Source organism: Temnothorax longispinosus, chromosome 12, assembly GCF_030848805.1.
Source record: "Temnothorax longispinosus isolate EJ_2023e chromosome 12, Tlon_JGU_v1, whole genome shotgun sequence".
Lineage (NCBI taxonomy): Eukaryota > Metazoa > Arthropoda > Insecta > Hymenoptera > Formicidae > Temnothorax > Temnothorax longispinosus.
The window spans coordinates 13,431,467-13,447,749 of record NC_092369.1 but is presented as its reverse complement, the minus strand read 5'-3'; the positions used below and the strand labels follow the sequence as shown (position 1 = coordinate 13,447,749).

Sequence of the window (16,283 nt, the reverse complement as noted above, 5' to 3'; positions counted from 1 at the left end):
GCGCACGTGCAACCGAGTGCGAATGGTGTCTATGACCCATATAACACGCCCAAGCGTAACTAGGTCGTGCACCCCTGTGTTCCCTGGAATAATACAGGGTGTCCTGCTCGAAAAAATATGTCAGGGTGTATCGATTCGCGGGAGTCGTGTGCGTACGATCCGGTCTAAAAAAAAAAGCCTCGCTCGAACAAAAAGCGAGAAAGAAAGCGCGGCACCGAACAAGCTTGGTAGTAGATCGTTACGTTATCTAAATTAAGCCCGAATAAAGAAGGTATTAATATCGAATAGGTAAAGTTGCGTCTTCGGATGAGTCGGGATGAGGTGACATCCCGGAAGATGTGATTAAAAATTTTCTCCGCGAGCAGAGCTTAAATTACCACATATCGATCGCCGTCGACGACGTAAGAGACGGTATCTCGGACGGTATCGGAGTCGGATATAAAGGACAATATTGTCCCGCGCGAGGTTGATTCTATCAGGATCCGTAGGACGCCAGTGGGAGGCGCTCAGTTTACCAACGACAACATCCCGGTTTTCCCCGCGCAAATATCTTCCCTGTGGACCTAAAAACTCCCTGTGATAGAAATCGATCGCAGGCGAGAGCGACCGCACGTTTACGCGACGCGGGCGGGAGAGAGGAAGAGAAATGAACGTGATTTCCCGTCTGTCGCGGGAGGTGAAGTCCGTGATTAATTGAACACTGGATAATTCTGTCGCGATTAATAACCGACAACGCCAAGGTGTTCGTCGAGATAGTCTTTCGAAAAAATGCGTCGTTTTCGACAAAATTAAAAGTAATACTTAATCTCGGAAACAAAAGGAATAGTTATGAATTTATACAGTGTCCTAAATCTCACTAATCTTCCTATATTTACGAATTTTTTAAGCGACGTGAAGTCTTCTTTAAAGAAAACTCGAGTTTCTAAATCGCTCGAAAACTTGAGAGATTTTAGTTCGTCACAAGTTTTTTGTCATATCCTTCAAACTAATCGTCATGTTAAATTAATCCATCAAACTATGTAAAGCCCATTTTCGGAATTAACGAAGAATAAAAGTTTATCTATTCGCACTTCTGAAAATACCTTCATTTTCTATCACTTTACGAACTCTTGGTTACAATGTTTCTTGTTAAATAAAAGTCAAGTTCAAGTTCGATAGATCTGACATAATCTACCCCTACTACAATAATCAGAATAAAAAGTTTTTACTGTGTAACTAATGTTCTTAATTATAAATAAATAAAACAAAAAAATACATAAACATTTCTATTATTGGTCGCTCATATATCCTGTCTGCCAATTCTTTCCTCGCTTAAAAAGTTCAGTTGATCGTCTGAAACAATAAACGTCTCAAGTGCAAGAAAGATTACTTGAAAATAAAAGATATGACTCTAATAATATATTATTACTGTATTTATTACCGTAAATACCGAGATATCTAACAGTAACATCACATTCTCCTCGAAACGTCTCTACACGTCGGCGGATTCGCCGGCAGAGTCAGCGGCACCTAATTCCGAGGTCTAACCCAATTTCCGCGGGATGACCTAGGGTGCAGAGATACACGGGAAAGCAGGCAGAGAGCACAGGCACAGGTACGGCAGGATATTCCGCAGGAGGCGTGGGATGTATCCGCGGGATGGAAGAGAGAGCGAGAGCGAGAGGCTTTAGAGGCCGTCCCGTCAGGAGAGGGAAAGGCGTAGGCGGAGGAGAGGGAAGGGGTACCCCGTTCAGTTTTAGCGATACCAGTGCCAGTCCGATGCACCCCCTTGTCGCCATGGAAACGACCTACTCTCCCTGGACGGACGCGCATCGGGGCACCCTCGCGCGCACAAGTTAAACATTCGAATAAGGATATCCGCTCGGGCGCCCTTTGAACTCTTCCTCCTACACCCCGCCCCGATCTCTCGCAGCAGCCGCTGTGTGACTCGGACCGTTATATCCGGACCAACCCCGTATTTAACGCCGGCGGCCACCTGTGGATAAATACTTGATACTCTGGCTTGACTGGCTACGAGAAACTCAACGAGTCCAAATGCGGTCAAAATGTTGCTCTGCGAGCAACCCCCTCGGTCTAAGTTAGAGATTTGTCGATTCTTCGCGTCCCCCGTTTCTAAAGTTTCCGCGGAAATCTGCGGAACTTTCGAATCTCAGACGAGCGGCGAGCGCGTCAACCTACGAAATATACATATTTCAAGAGCAACGACACGACGGACGCGTCGTGCGCATCCGTTTAAAATTGGTGCGACCGTTTGTTTTGCAATGATCATTCGACGCGACAACAGCTGTGTCTCGGCATTGTCTGCCCGAAGATTACGAAGTGCGTAACGCGCGTCGGATGTCGTCACGAAACGAGATGAACGGTCTTGCCTTCGTTCCAATTTGCAGATGCGCGCGCGCGTCTCGCTCTTGGGACGAGAAAGAGAGATCTGAACGATACGTTGCAGACTCCAACGAGATATCGCGACGTATATAATATACTTTGATACACAGTTGTCCAATTAGAGCGCCGCGCGCACTGCCAAAAGCAAGCTCGTGGCACGTTCCCCCCAAAATATATAGCTGACAGTTAGAAAATCCGGAACGTCTCCAAATTGTTCTGTCCACGAAGGATCTACGAGGCCGAGAGGGTAGATGACTCATGCCGTAAATTCGCGCGAAACATCCCGCGAAAAGAACTTTCAGCAAAGGGGACAAATGAGACAAAACGCGGTCTAATCACTTCTACTCAGGTCACCCGTTATAGCGGTCTGATACTCGGATACCGACCTGGGTTGCTGAACTCCATGACCCATATATCGGCAAATAGGTCAGAGAATAAACGACGAAGACATTTACGGAGCTCATCCCCCGCGACCGGGGGTAGTCCCTGCCTTTGTGGGTAGTCCGCTTTCGGTTTTATGGAGAGCTTCGTGTTTCGGTCCGATCGTAAATAACCGTAGAAAACCCTCATGGTTCTCACGTTTTCATCAATTCCAGGCCGAGTTCCACCGGAAATTAAACCGGCAACGAATAAAATATAGACGAAAGTCCGTCACCGGACAAATCACCGAGGATGAGGAAGTTATTTGTTCCGTCGAAATTTTATGAAACGCGCGACCGAGTTTTACGAAGAAATCCCCTTAGCTTCTGACGCGAATAACCCCCAGTACTTTCCGCTGCAAAAAGGATTAAAACGACTCGTTCGGCCGTGTCGTTCCAATAACAAATGTGAGACGAGATTGTGAACAAGTTGTGGAACGTGAACGTGTTGATGTCATCTCTTGCTCGACAATTTTCCGCGACAAACGAGAAAAAAAATCGAGTTTCTTGAATGTAATCCAAACGTGGTTCTGTCAGAGTCAGAATTCTACAAATCCAACGTCCCTTGAGAAGGCAATTTACGAACAAAACGAAATGTCATCCTATATCAATAATTATATTCTCGGTTAGTTTAGAGATCGATATTATACTCGCAACATAAGACACACATATTTCTCTCTCTAATTACATATTTAAATATTTTTATTATATTGTTATGTATTAGGTTAATACATGTATTACCATCTTTATGGGTTAAAATATAAACATGCTGCATTTTAGGAAAAATAATTTTTATTTTATTCAAGATAAGGTTTATTTTCCAAATTTCGATTATCACAACAAAATATTTAAAATTATTCGAATACACCTCTCGCCAACAGAACTCTCGCCGATGGCAATATTATTGTTTCCATCTGAATGAGCTACACTATTATGTACCGCTTTAAACTCATATAAAAGAAGCATGTTTTTAAAGTCTTTCAAAGATCCCATTATTTACCTCTGTAAAGAAGCTTTAACAAATAATAAAGACAATTTAATAATCAAAAATAAAATTGTAGATAATAATACGTAATATTATAACAATTCGCGCAAAATTCTTAAGTACATTTCCTCTCAACTTTACTAATCAGTTTCCGCGAATACCGACCTCTAAGCTATTAAGGAAATAGAATATTACTATTACGATCATCATGAAAAAGATGATTTATTTTGGGCGCGAAAAAGAGGAATTCTTGGCGAAGAAGAAGCTTGTCGAAAAGAGAAGAGAATCTCAGTCCTCCCGTTTGCTTTACGTCCGGGGAAATCCGGCGTTAAGACGAAGGTCTAACCCCGGAGCGTTCTTTGGCATTCAGGACCGTAAGATCAGCGAGCGGAAGAAGACTCGCTCGCGCCTTCCGCGCCGACCGATCCCGCCGCGCCCGCGCGGTGGTGTTGGTCGGCCGCTATTTATAATGAAAATATTTTCGCAATCACCCCCCTGCGGCGCGCCGCACACCGGTCCGACACACCGACCGACTGCCCACATATCCATCGACGGATACACGTCTCGGCGCGCTTTTAGCGCGCCTACGAGCGTCGATCTCTCGTAACGTGACGTCTTTTTCTCTCCCCTTCGATCGTCCTCCCGCTCGCGCGGCAACCCCTTCTCGCGCGTGCAACGAGCGCGACATCGCGTCAAACGATATTAAAATAAAAATTATACCGACCATTCCAAGAGACCTGTTAATTATTAATTAAACGAGCTAAATACCGTTATTATTTCTATATAGAAATCGTTTCCCCATCTTTTCTTACATTCTCCCGATTAAGACCTTGGTCATTGTAATCGTGTCGATAATAGCGCCTCGCGAAAATTATCGGTTTATCGTAAAAATAAGCGAGAAGGATACGCGAATGTGCACCTTCATCGATAAGGTACACAACCGTCTCTGACGTCTTTACTCTCCCTCTACCCTCCTACTGTTCCCCGACCATTCGCGGGGTGATTATTAATCGGTTATTAACGCGATCTATTTTTCCATCGCGCCTGGCGGCGTTGTTTCGCGGATTTCCCGGATACGAGATTTTTCCATTGGCTCTCGATTGGACCGTGTTTTTGCAGTCGTCATAAAAGTATTGTAATGTCTATACAATTGTCGAACGTCGACGTTATATTTTTTATCGTTCGGGCGGAAGTTCGGTTTCGCCTCCCCACAGGACGGAATTCGGATTCGATTTTGCTGAATTTTATCTATGGCCGTCGGGGAAAAAAAAATGATCGGGGAACGCGATGGAGCGTTGGTTGGCGTAAAACGTCACTTCGCGGACGACCGCTCGGGAAGAATGCGCCGAAATTGGAAGCGGGCTGGCGAAAAGGTGTGCGGTTTCCGCCGCGCGCGGACCGCAGCGCCCGCGGATCAATACCGGCCGCGTGTCGCTTTTCTCTCTCTCTCTCTCTCTCTCTCTCTCACTCTCTCTCCGGCTGACAAGTTGCATTTACTGTCATCCCGTGATCCGACGTTGACAGCCTCGCATTCAAAATCCATTAAGCTCCGAGTGTGAACCGGCGCGGGCGGGCGCGCGCGCGATTTGCGTGAATTCTACATAAGATCGAATTCGTCCAAACTTCAACGATGCCTTATTTCGAGACCGAATAGTTTCGACGAACGAAAAACGGTATAAGAAAATGCACTTGGTACAATTTGAAATTGAGCGAATAATGAAAAAATAACTAGAAATAAAACACAATCAGCTATTCCGCGAAGAACCCTTGAAAATTGAGAAATGCTCGAGCCAATCCTTTTCCGTAGAATTATCGTGTCACTCGATAATTTAGTGGCGGAGATTAAGCGTTGCTCGCGGGAGAGCGACGGGAATTAAAACTGACGTCTGACACGCGAGATGTATCTACGCGATCTTCCGCAGAGCGCTCGATAAATCGGGATGTCTCGGAAAAGGACTTAAAGAAGACACTCTTCAAAAATAAAATTCAATTCGCAAAAGCATTCGCGTCAGAACCAATAAATGTGTTAAAACAAAAACGCAACATTTTCTAATAACAATTCTCTTTCCCTCCCGTTTTTCTCTCACAAGACGCGCTTATTGTTACATCTCCTCGCGATTAGATTATCACCAAGTTTCCACGAAGAAATAATCGACCGCCTATCTCTTTATACCGTTCGCAAACCGCTCGAGGGAGATTGAATAACGTTGGTTTATATCTCGGGAAGAATGATCACTCTTGGCGCGCGTTCAGATCTACGTCAAGATGATCTCTGACGCCAGCATCAATGAAAGAACGAGTGGATCTCCAACGGCCGAGAAGTTATATCTCTCTATAGGCCTGACCAAAAATACCAGACGTGAGTTAACGTCAACCTGACTTTCGCAACTTCTTGGCACCGCGAGCAAAACAACTCTCACCATAATCGGCATAATTTTGATCTGAAGACAAACATCGATCATATAATCAAAGATTCTTTCGATATTTGTACAAAAAAAACTTTGGTAATTGTACGAAAAGTAAAACCTTACGGATTTTATATTAATTTTGATTATATTATAATTATGAATCGTCAAAATATTCTTAAACGTTATAAACTTGGGAAACAAAAATATCCACTGCAAATTATGCAACTTAAGCAATTACGTATCTTTTTGAAAAGCAACTCTATGTGTTTTCTTTACACTAATTAATTCATCTTATTATTCTGTAGTTAAAAATATTAAAAGGCAATTATCAAAAAATTAATGTGTAAAATAGATTGTTTATAATGGAACACCTTCTGCGTGTTTGTATACGTATATAAGTATGTATGTATCAAAATGAAGGTAGGTAATCTATTTTATTTTGTAAATAATTACCGAAAATTTTTATAACTTTTAATCATTACACAAAAAATATTAGCATACATTAAAATTTCACGTTGTTTCTTTTGGATACATTAACGTTTTCCAAAATATTTATTGCATAACAATATATAATTTGATTTGAGATTTCATAATCTCTTGAAGAATCCGAAAGATTGAAAATTACTTTGAGTTCATCAAAGAAATAAACCGGTTCATACTTGCTTCATGCGCATTCCGAGATATCTTATACAGTGAAAAAAAAAAATACTTTTCACATAGTACCAATGGTCTTATTTACTTAATATAATCACATATTTATTTCGAATTAAATTTTTACTTAATTTAAGTATTTTCTTTTTCAGATCTAAGTATTTTCTTTTTCCAGTGTAGAAAAGTGTTTTCGCCAAGAAACCGCCGTAATTTTTAATGGGGGAACTTGACGGTGTTCACGGAAGTCCATCCGTTAGCTTACGATAAACGCCAGCAGAATGTAAGTGGCTTGCAAGTTGCATAGTCTTTACATCTTTGCAATATTCAACTGTTTTACCGCTCTCCCTATTGACTGGAATCGTCGAACGCACGTGACGAGAGCGTAAAGAAGAGCCGGACACGTGCATTATAAAAGTAAAGTTCCTTTCATAATCGCGAAACCCTAAAGATCGTTGGTACATCTCCGAAACAAAGAACAACATTTAAAATGCCAGGTAAAGTTCTGATATTAGTTGTAAAATCGCGATTAAAGCGTTAAGTATTTCCGTAATGCGAGTTTCCCGTATAAAGACCGATAAATCAATGCCGTTGTGAGAAATTCCTTGAGCATATATGTAAACGTCTACGAAGAACAAAGCGGTGCGAACGGTGGTATGTCGCACTAGCCTATATATCATTTCCCCTAACAATTATCTCCGAGATATGTCGATTGTCTTCTAAAGTATTCATACGGAAACGCACGCCAGCCGCGCGCGGTCGTTGCATCCCAAGAGCAAAGACACCGAGGTCGAGAGGCGAAAGCCCGTTATTTCACGAGTGCGGAAAAGTTCCTGTAAGTTCTGCGGTTGAACGACCGGATGTGCGCGTGTAAGAAACGTCCGAGGAAATATGTGGCGCAGGTAAAATGGACGAAGTGTTTCTCAGAGCTGAAGCGAGGCAGGCGAGGCAATTAATTAATAAATTAATTGCCGCAAGATATCGTTATATCAAAATTGAACTCTCGTGACTGAAATCGTCGTTTTCGCGATAACTTTACGTTTTCGCCGGATCTCTCGTGAACACGGCGAAAGGTTGAATTCGCGAAGGTCTATTGATACGATCACGTGTTTCCCACAATTCCTCATACCTGATCGAAAGCTCGCCCTTCGTAAACAACGTGCACGCGATAATAAATGCAAATGCGAATCCACGTGCACGCGATAGAGTTAGTGCGAATTCGCGAATTGATCTCTCCGATATCTCCCGATATGATAACGAGATATCTCGACGGAAAAAAAGTTAGATCTCCGAAAGTTTCGAAAAATGATGAGAGTCGCGATGGACCGATTCTGGGATATTGTATGATATATATATATGAGTAAAATATCGCGCTGCTCTGCTCTTTTCGCTCTCAATTCCCCAGGCTAGTGGCATTTCACGGATGAAATCCGATGAACTATCGGCCTGGTTTTTCTACCCGCAGCGCAGGTCGTCAGTATAATGAAGGAACAATGTAATTTATCTAGCCTGTCGGATGACTCAGAATTCAAGCCTGAGAAACGCGAGGTTTCTTATACGCCGTACTGTACGACCGTAAAATTATACGTAATGGCGAATAACACATATTTGTCAATTATAGTTGAAGGGAAACTCAGATCTGACAAGCCAGAAAACTCAAAAATGGGAGGAGGTGAGTGAAGACCCGGGAAGGTACCGAAAATCGCTAATTATATAGAAGCGCTAAATAATTAAATCGCCAAGATATCCCGGCGATGTATTTAGCAGTGACGTGTCGACATTAATATACCATAGGTCAAATTGCTCGAAATACGTGTTACTTTTGTCACCATTGCGGTCAACTAATGGATGCAATTCGACCCCACAACGTTATGACTCAGTGGCTCATATCTAGGAAACACCAACGCGCGTCCCACGTGCGTATATCGGTCGGCTTAAATAATAGCCGAGTCATATCGACGATAAAATTAAAAGTCACTCGATCTTATCGGGGTATATGCCGGTTACCGTGTTGCAGGACTTACACGTAGTTGAGAGACGGTCATTCGTAAGATCAACGGACGCAATATCAATGACATGTTCTAGGTCTAATCCAAAACTTTCTTTTAGAATCAAAATCTTGACAAGTTTACACGTAAGAAAAATGGAATCTGTCGTCAGAGAACAAATAATCCTCGCCAAATTCATTGTCGGTAAAATGTCTATCTCGTCAGAATTAGATCGATAAATTAATTTTGTCAGAGACAGCAGAGATTTTCGGTTTTGATAATATAAGATCATGTATTTGCAAGTCTATCGTATGTCTCTTTTCGCACAAATCGATCCCTCCCGTCATTCTAAACGTATAAAAATATTATAAGAATATCGAAAAGTGAATACCTACTTTCAAATATTTCATATCTTACGTCAGAATGTCTCAGATAGAAATACTTCGTAAAGCATTCGCTTTGATCGCCTTACTCTGATACTTGTATATGCAAAATCACTAGAATAATCACGAAGAATCAGAAGTACAAACAAATCGTCTACATTACTGAAAATTGCTGGATTATCTCTGGTAAAATTAATTTTTCGACCTATACTGATTAGATTTTTTCACTCAGTTTCGCGATACTATCTGCCCTTTAAATCCTAAACCATTATTAACCGTTCAGTACGATCAAATCCAATTTATATATTTAAATATATATTTAAATTACATTTACATATATACATATTACATTTGTATAATTAAATATATTATAATTATATGTATTTATATATTTAAATTTCTTTGATTATAGAGGCATTTAATCATGTAAATTTTAATTAGAGATACAACACAATATATAAGTGTCAAAAAAATTACTTCTCCCCTTCCCTACACGGATCGTGACTCCGCGTGCCTATCCCCGTTACTGATAAATTACATACGCCACGCGACGGAATCCCCGCGAAAAGGGAGGCGGGGGGGGGGGATCGAGACGCGCAATGATCTAAATTGCCCCCCTTGCCACGACAAAGCGAGATATCCCGTGAGATATATCGTAATGGCGAGTAAATCATCAGATATCATCGACCGGTGACTGACGAACTTGACCTTCACCTCGGCCGAGTACCTTCGATCGAGTCCGCAGGGAACGGGAATTTCCTCGAAGGACAGTTTATCGGGGGTACCTTACCCCTTTCACGGGACACGCGTGACGCTGCCGTATCCCCCCACGTGCCACATCTGACATCACGTGCGCCGACATGATAACGGGAAACAAGAAGAGAGCGGAGAAGGAAGCGAGGGGGCTGCAGCGGAGTCGCGTGCGCCTGAAAAAAAATCGGTTGCCCACCTACCCCATTCCGATCGCCGAAAATTCCGTAATTCTCCCCTGATGCAGCCACACGCGCGCGCGCTGCGGATCGATCCGGCCGCGATTCAGCGAATCCCGCGTGTGAGTCATCTTGCCTCGCGCTGCTGCCTTCGCTCGCTCCGTCACGATGACCTTGAGGGAATAAAGACATCGGCCACGCGCGCGGATTATCGATGTAATTCGTACAAACGGCGCGCGCGGGCCGATAAGGCGGCCGCGTTCCCCGAAATTTCCCTGACCGCTCAAACGGGAGCCACGCGATCCGGAAGTATACAGGGGTAGTACGGCTACCTTCCCCGCGGAACGAGTTCGCAACGGTACGACGGTGTCGGTAACGAGCTCCGCGAAATAACGCGAGTATCGAGTATCGAGGAGATAAAAATCGTAACACATCGAGAAAATATTTTTTACGCGTTTTCTTAAAAGCCATAAAAAAAATTACACGGTTTTTATACGTTTTCTTAAAAAGCGTGAAAAGGGGCAAACTTATTTTGAGATCCTATAGATAACGCTAACTTCGTAATTGCATCTCGATTCTTCATCTGTTTTATACAACCTGCTACAATGGTATCGCGTTATTGGATTCTTGTCGCACGAAATGTGCTTTTGTCACCTCATAAAAGCTCGCGGGTCCGAAATAGAAGATAAATTACGCTCGCTGACATAAACGAAGTTGTTTCAGCCGCATACCATAGATATTCTACAAATAGTAATGTCAGTGAGCTTGTATAAGAGCAAATATATACCGTTAAATACCGTATCGTCGAACAGAAATAGCGTCTGCATATAACAACGCTTCCCGAAATATGTCGCGTAGAACTGCGACGAGTAAACGTCCTACAAATAATGGCTGCTACTTGTAGTTAAATACATCACGGTCAGCCCATGAACGAGAATCTTTTTCACTACGTCATCGCAGATGCGACGACACGGTTATCGCTTCTTCATCCTTCGTGTAAAAGTATAAAAATATTCAGAAACATTTCTACATAATTAATAATATAATTTAATTTAATAATAAGAAAAATCAAAGGATCAAATACGAGGAAATGAAAAATGTTATACAGTTAAATTAACTGTAGTTTATTGTCATAGAGTAGATAAAAGGTGACTACATCATGGTAAGCCCGTGAAAATATAAGAATATACAGAAACATCTCTGCATGTCTCATAATAATAATATAATTTATTAATAAGAAAAGTCAGATGGCCAAATATGAGCAAACAAAAGATGTTGCGGTTAAATTAGCTATGGTATGATTATGGTAGCTGTAACTTCATATTTTTGTGATTTGTGTTTCTGATTTGTTTTTACACATAGCGAGCGTTTACACTTACTTATTTATAATTTAATAATCATATTATTTAATTTTGCAGAGGCAAAATTCCATGTAATCTATCAATATCATTTACATACGCTGAAATTAATATATAAATTTCGTAACAACGTTTAAATACACTCAGAAAGGAATAAACGAGAAAATATTCCGGCGATGCGGCAGGAATTACCCCCTTGGGGAAAATCTCGCTCGGTTATCCTCCGGAGAAAGGAATTCCGTTCAGGACCGTGCACGAACGACGGAAATGAGTCATAGTGTCCGATCAGGCTTAGTTCGTTGCTACTCGCGCGAAGTTGACGCGCGTACGATCATAACGCGCTCGCATCACTCGCGCCGCGTCCGACCTCACGTCGAGTCGCGTCACTTCGTCGCGCAGCAATTATATTAGCGAAACGCCGAGGCGACGGCGACGGGGTTGCGAGGATCAATTTACAGGGATGCGGCGGATTAAAGCGCCGCTGAAATACCGAAAAATACGCGGCCGCGACAAAACGCGCCCCGGCGGACCGTTCAGTTTCGGCGAACCGTTAAAACTATCGATTGCTGATACGCTAAAAAAAGAAATCTCACCGCCACCGGTCACGCCACACGGCGGTAATTTGTTTGACAGCCGATACGCGGTATAGTATAGGAGTGTAGTGCTCGCAAGAGTCAGACAGCTGACAAGGCCGAGCAAATTGCATCTCCTCTACTCAAGGATTCGCGCCGCAAATCGCGCGATCGTCTCCTCGGCCAGTCGCGACTCATTAAAAAAACAGCTCGCCGGCAGGTAGAATGCATACGTATACATGCATTAACGTGATGCATTTCCGTTTCAACGCGAAATAAACGAGGGAGAAGAAGGAACGCGGAGAATCGTATAAATACCGCGCGCCGGGTTCGGCACGCGATGGCAGCTCGTAAGAAGGGGGAGAAAAAGGCCTCGTCCCTGCGAAGGTATATCGCGCCCCTATACAGGGCCCTCAAAAATAAACATCCGCCACCATGCAGCCTTGATCCTCGTGCACGCGAGGCCGGCGCATAATGTTCTGTTACGGAGCGATTTACGGGCCCGGGAAGGTCCGCGATTTACGACCGAGATTGCGCATTCGAGTACGCGCGAGCGGATGGCATACGTACGCATCTCTCTCTCCCCCGCTCCCCTGAAATTAGCGTGTACCCGAGCTCGCCGAACGCGCTTTTCTCACCGCCGAGCTCCTCGTTTTCAAATTGCACCAGTTTTTGAAGTAATAACGACGGAAAATAACGGGGGCAGAGGGGAGTATTCTCTCGCGAAATATGCTGGAGGAAAAGACGAAAAGATGACGGGACAACGCGCGCGCGTTGTGCCTCCTCTTGAAGCGGCGTGTACATTCCGCAGTTTTACGAGGGTACAACTCGAAAATAGAAGAAAAGGACTGTTACCTCGCGTCGACGGGATCCTCGCGCCGGGAATTACTCGTCCTTCGGAGTCGCGTTTATCACTAAATGCGACGTCGAAAACGAAAGGTCAAAACATGATCTCGCGCATTGTAACTGGTGATTTGACTGCGCATTTGACTTCGACTCGCGATGCTGGGCATTTTCCCAGCGCGAATCTCTCTCTCTCTCTCTCTCTCTCTCTCTCTCTCTCTCTCTCTCTCTCTCCTCTCTCCCTTTCTCCTCGATACGCTGACACGGCAGGAGAAGCGGACAGCCGTATTTGGTGCTAAACGCATGTCGGCAATACCGTATCTCAGCTCCCGAGGGGCCGCACCCCCTGAGATTCGGGGGTGACTCGCCGCGCTCCCTTCCCTCCCCCTGCCCTCGCGCCGAAGCCTGGCAACGGTGCGCCTCCTGCGCATCTCCTGCGCACCTGCAGAAGCGAGCCCTTTCTCCATAAGGGAGCGGACGCGTCCCGCAACCCTCCCGCGCGCGTCCACCGGCCGTGATACGTGACGTCGACGGGAGGATGGCGGCCGGAGGGGGACGGGCGGCAGTCGAACGGGGTGGCAGTGGGGTAAAGCCATAAAAGTAGGGCAGTAGTGCGGTGGAGCAATCAATAGAGGTTGGATCGTGGTAGGGCGAGCAAGGGGGAGGAGAGACAGGAAAGGTGGTGGGGAGGGGGGGGTTTAAAATCGGAGTGCAAATTTGGTGACGCGCGTGGAGGGAAAACAGGTGGGAGGGGATGGGGGTGGCCAAACGGAGGTGTCCCCCTTCACTCTCTCTCCCCCTCGGCGAATTCATTAATCCTTATGAGCTGCTGCGCGAACGAGCGGCTTTGTAAAAGACTCGCGAATAACGCCGATCCTTCCTCGCGTTAACGCACAACGTCGCGGTTGTGATATATGGAATTTTGAGTCCGCGGGAAAAATTTACTGTCAGGGAATGGTTATTTATTCGGCTTCTCAACCCCCGGGGAGATATCGGGAGTAGATATCGCGCTGCGAAATGATTAATAGGCATACAGAATTCCGCGACTCGATCGCGGAATCGAATGTATCTTGACCTTTTAAAAGGTCTCTTGATCCTTCAAAGGATCTCGTTCACATACGAATAATCGCTCGAGCGCTTCTCTAGAAATATTTATACTATTTATAGTATGATCTTATATTCAAGATCGTCTCAAGTCACAGACGGCCTTAAAATTCCATCCAGCCGATGAAATAATTAGCATCTCGAGATTATACTCGAAACGATCTTGAAACGTAAGATCGGGTCGTGATATTGTGAATATAATCCGAAAACGGAGGTTCTGCCGCAGTGCCGATCGCAAATTCGATCGGGAATATTATGTTTATCGATATGCGGACTGATGCTTCGTGCCTTTCGCCTTTGAAATGATAAATGTACGTGTACAATTCTAAATCTCATACCCTGGCGCGATCGATCAATGTCTTTATAATGGTTCTCCTTTAAAACGACCGATCTTTATCCTCAGCGCCCTTTAAATCTCGGCAATCGGAAGATCTCTACACGAATCTACTCTTATCGTATATACATATATATCGTATATATATATATACACGATAAGTATAATATATATATATCTAGTAGAAAGATATGCATGATCGAACAGCTCCGTATTTCGGACAGATCAATCATGACGACTGACTGAAAAAAATATGAAAATTCTGATCTAAACCATTATCGCAATTATATGTTTCGCGGCATCGCTCTTCCTCATCTTCTCGTTCTCTCTCTCCCCCGCGTCATTACAATATATTATCGCCTAGGGGCTCAGGATCGCGAAAAAAACGGAGAACGGACTCCGTTTTGGAAACGAGGATGAAAGTAGACTTGAATCTCGCTCGGCGTCCAAAACAAAAATCGGCCGACCGGACGACTCGTCTGGTAAATCGTCGCGTAAATACACCTGTCGTGTTCGGCACGATGGCGACGACGACGATGACGATGACGACGAGGAGCCGGGACGGTACGTGCGTGTACGTCCGTCCGTCTGTCCGTCCGTGCGTCGCGAAACGATTCGGAGAACTTCGTGCACGTCTCGCGCCGGAGAGAGAGAAAGAGGTTATGATGCACCTGCCGATACGGCGACGCGACGGGACGGAGCGTCGAGGCCGAGATGCGTCGATCGGGTCGGAGATCCGGACGATCGTCCCCGGGGGCCTCGTCTCGCCGCCGGCCAGGCGACGCGATCGCCCGGAGAGACGATCGCGCGAAGCGATCTCTCGCCAGCGGCCAAAGTGTTTCCCCCGTACGCGGAGGGGGGAACCCAGATTCGCGGAAAGGATAGAGTTACGAGCGCGACGCCACGAACGGACACCGTCCCGCGGCCTCGTCCTTCCCTCCCGGTAACGCTATCGTCGACGTTAGGGTATGCACGATAACGCTACTCACCTAACTCCGCGTACGCCCACGCCGCAGCATCACCATTTCGACGATTATCATCGCGTTCGGCCGCGCGAGTATTGTTGTCCTCCTGCGCTTTTTTGAAACCGCTCGAAGCGATCACTAATGCTATCTGTCGACGATCGGGCGAAGTGGGGCGAAGACTGCGGCCAACTGCGGCGAAGAGTGAAAACTCGAAAGAGAGAGAGAGAGCCAGTGGGTGCTCTCGGCGAAAGGAGCGGGGGGCTCTTGACACGCCAAAATGTCCCTAGACGAGTTGCGAATTTAATTATTGGCGCCAAATATCGCAAATTTTAAATAATCCTTAGCTACTGTTTATTATTATTACTACCATTAAGGATTATTTCATTTCTTATTAAATACTCTTGTTATTATTCTAAAATTATTTGATTTTTTTTCTTGTAAAAACGGTTAGTCTTTGATAAATCTTTTTTAAGACTTTATCTTAGACTTAATTGAGATAAAAAGACAAACGTTTCTTTAGAACATATAAATAAATAAAACGGTATTTTCTTCGACAATGTGTTGAATTAACAGGCACATAATTTTTCTAACATTTATTCTCATATATAAATTGATTTCTAATTATATTTCTTTCGTATATTTTTGCATTTCTGAATTTCCTATTGTCTCCATATATTACATGTAAATTTAATAAATTAAACTTCTCAGATATGATTTAGGATTATTTTTAAACTTTACCCTACTTTCTCGCAGATTGTAAAAAAAAATAAAATAAATTTTGTTGAAATTAAAATATTATAACAAAGTAAGTTTAAAACTTAATTGCATGCATATTTGAATTACTGTATATATTTGTGCTGTTAATTAATATTACATTAATTCCGTTTTTACACACACATGTTAATTTTTTCTCAAATTAACAATATTAGTAAATAATACAGCATTTTTTTACACATTGTCATACC

General features: G+C 43.9%; 1 protein-coding gene across 1 annotated transcript in view; it reads right to left on the bottom strand.

Annotated features, from left to right (window-relative positions):
* LOC139823364 (uncharacterized) overlaps positions 1-15,475 on the bottom strand; it is a 34,448-nt gene extending 18,973 nt beyond the window's left edge. Inside the window, exon 1 of the mRNA XM_071795835.1 lies at positions 15,343-15,475. The gene's annotated coding sequence lies outside the window, so the exon portion shown is untranslated. The remainder of the gene's footprint in view (positions 1-15,342) is intronic.
* Positions 15,476-16,283: the final 808 nt, after the last annotated feature.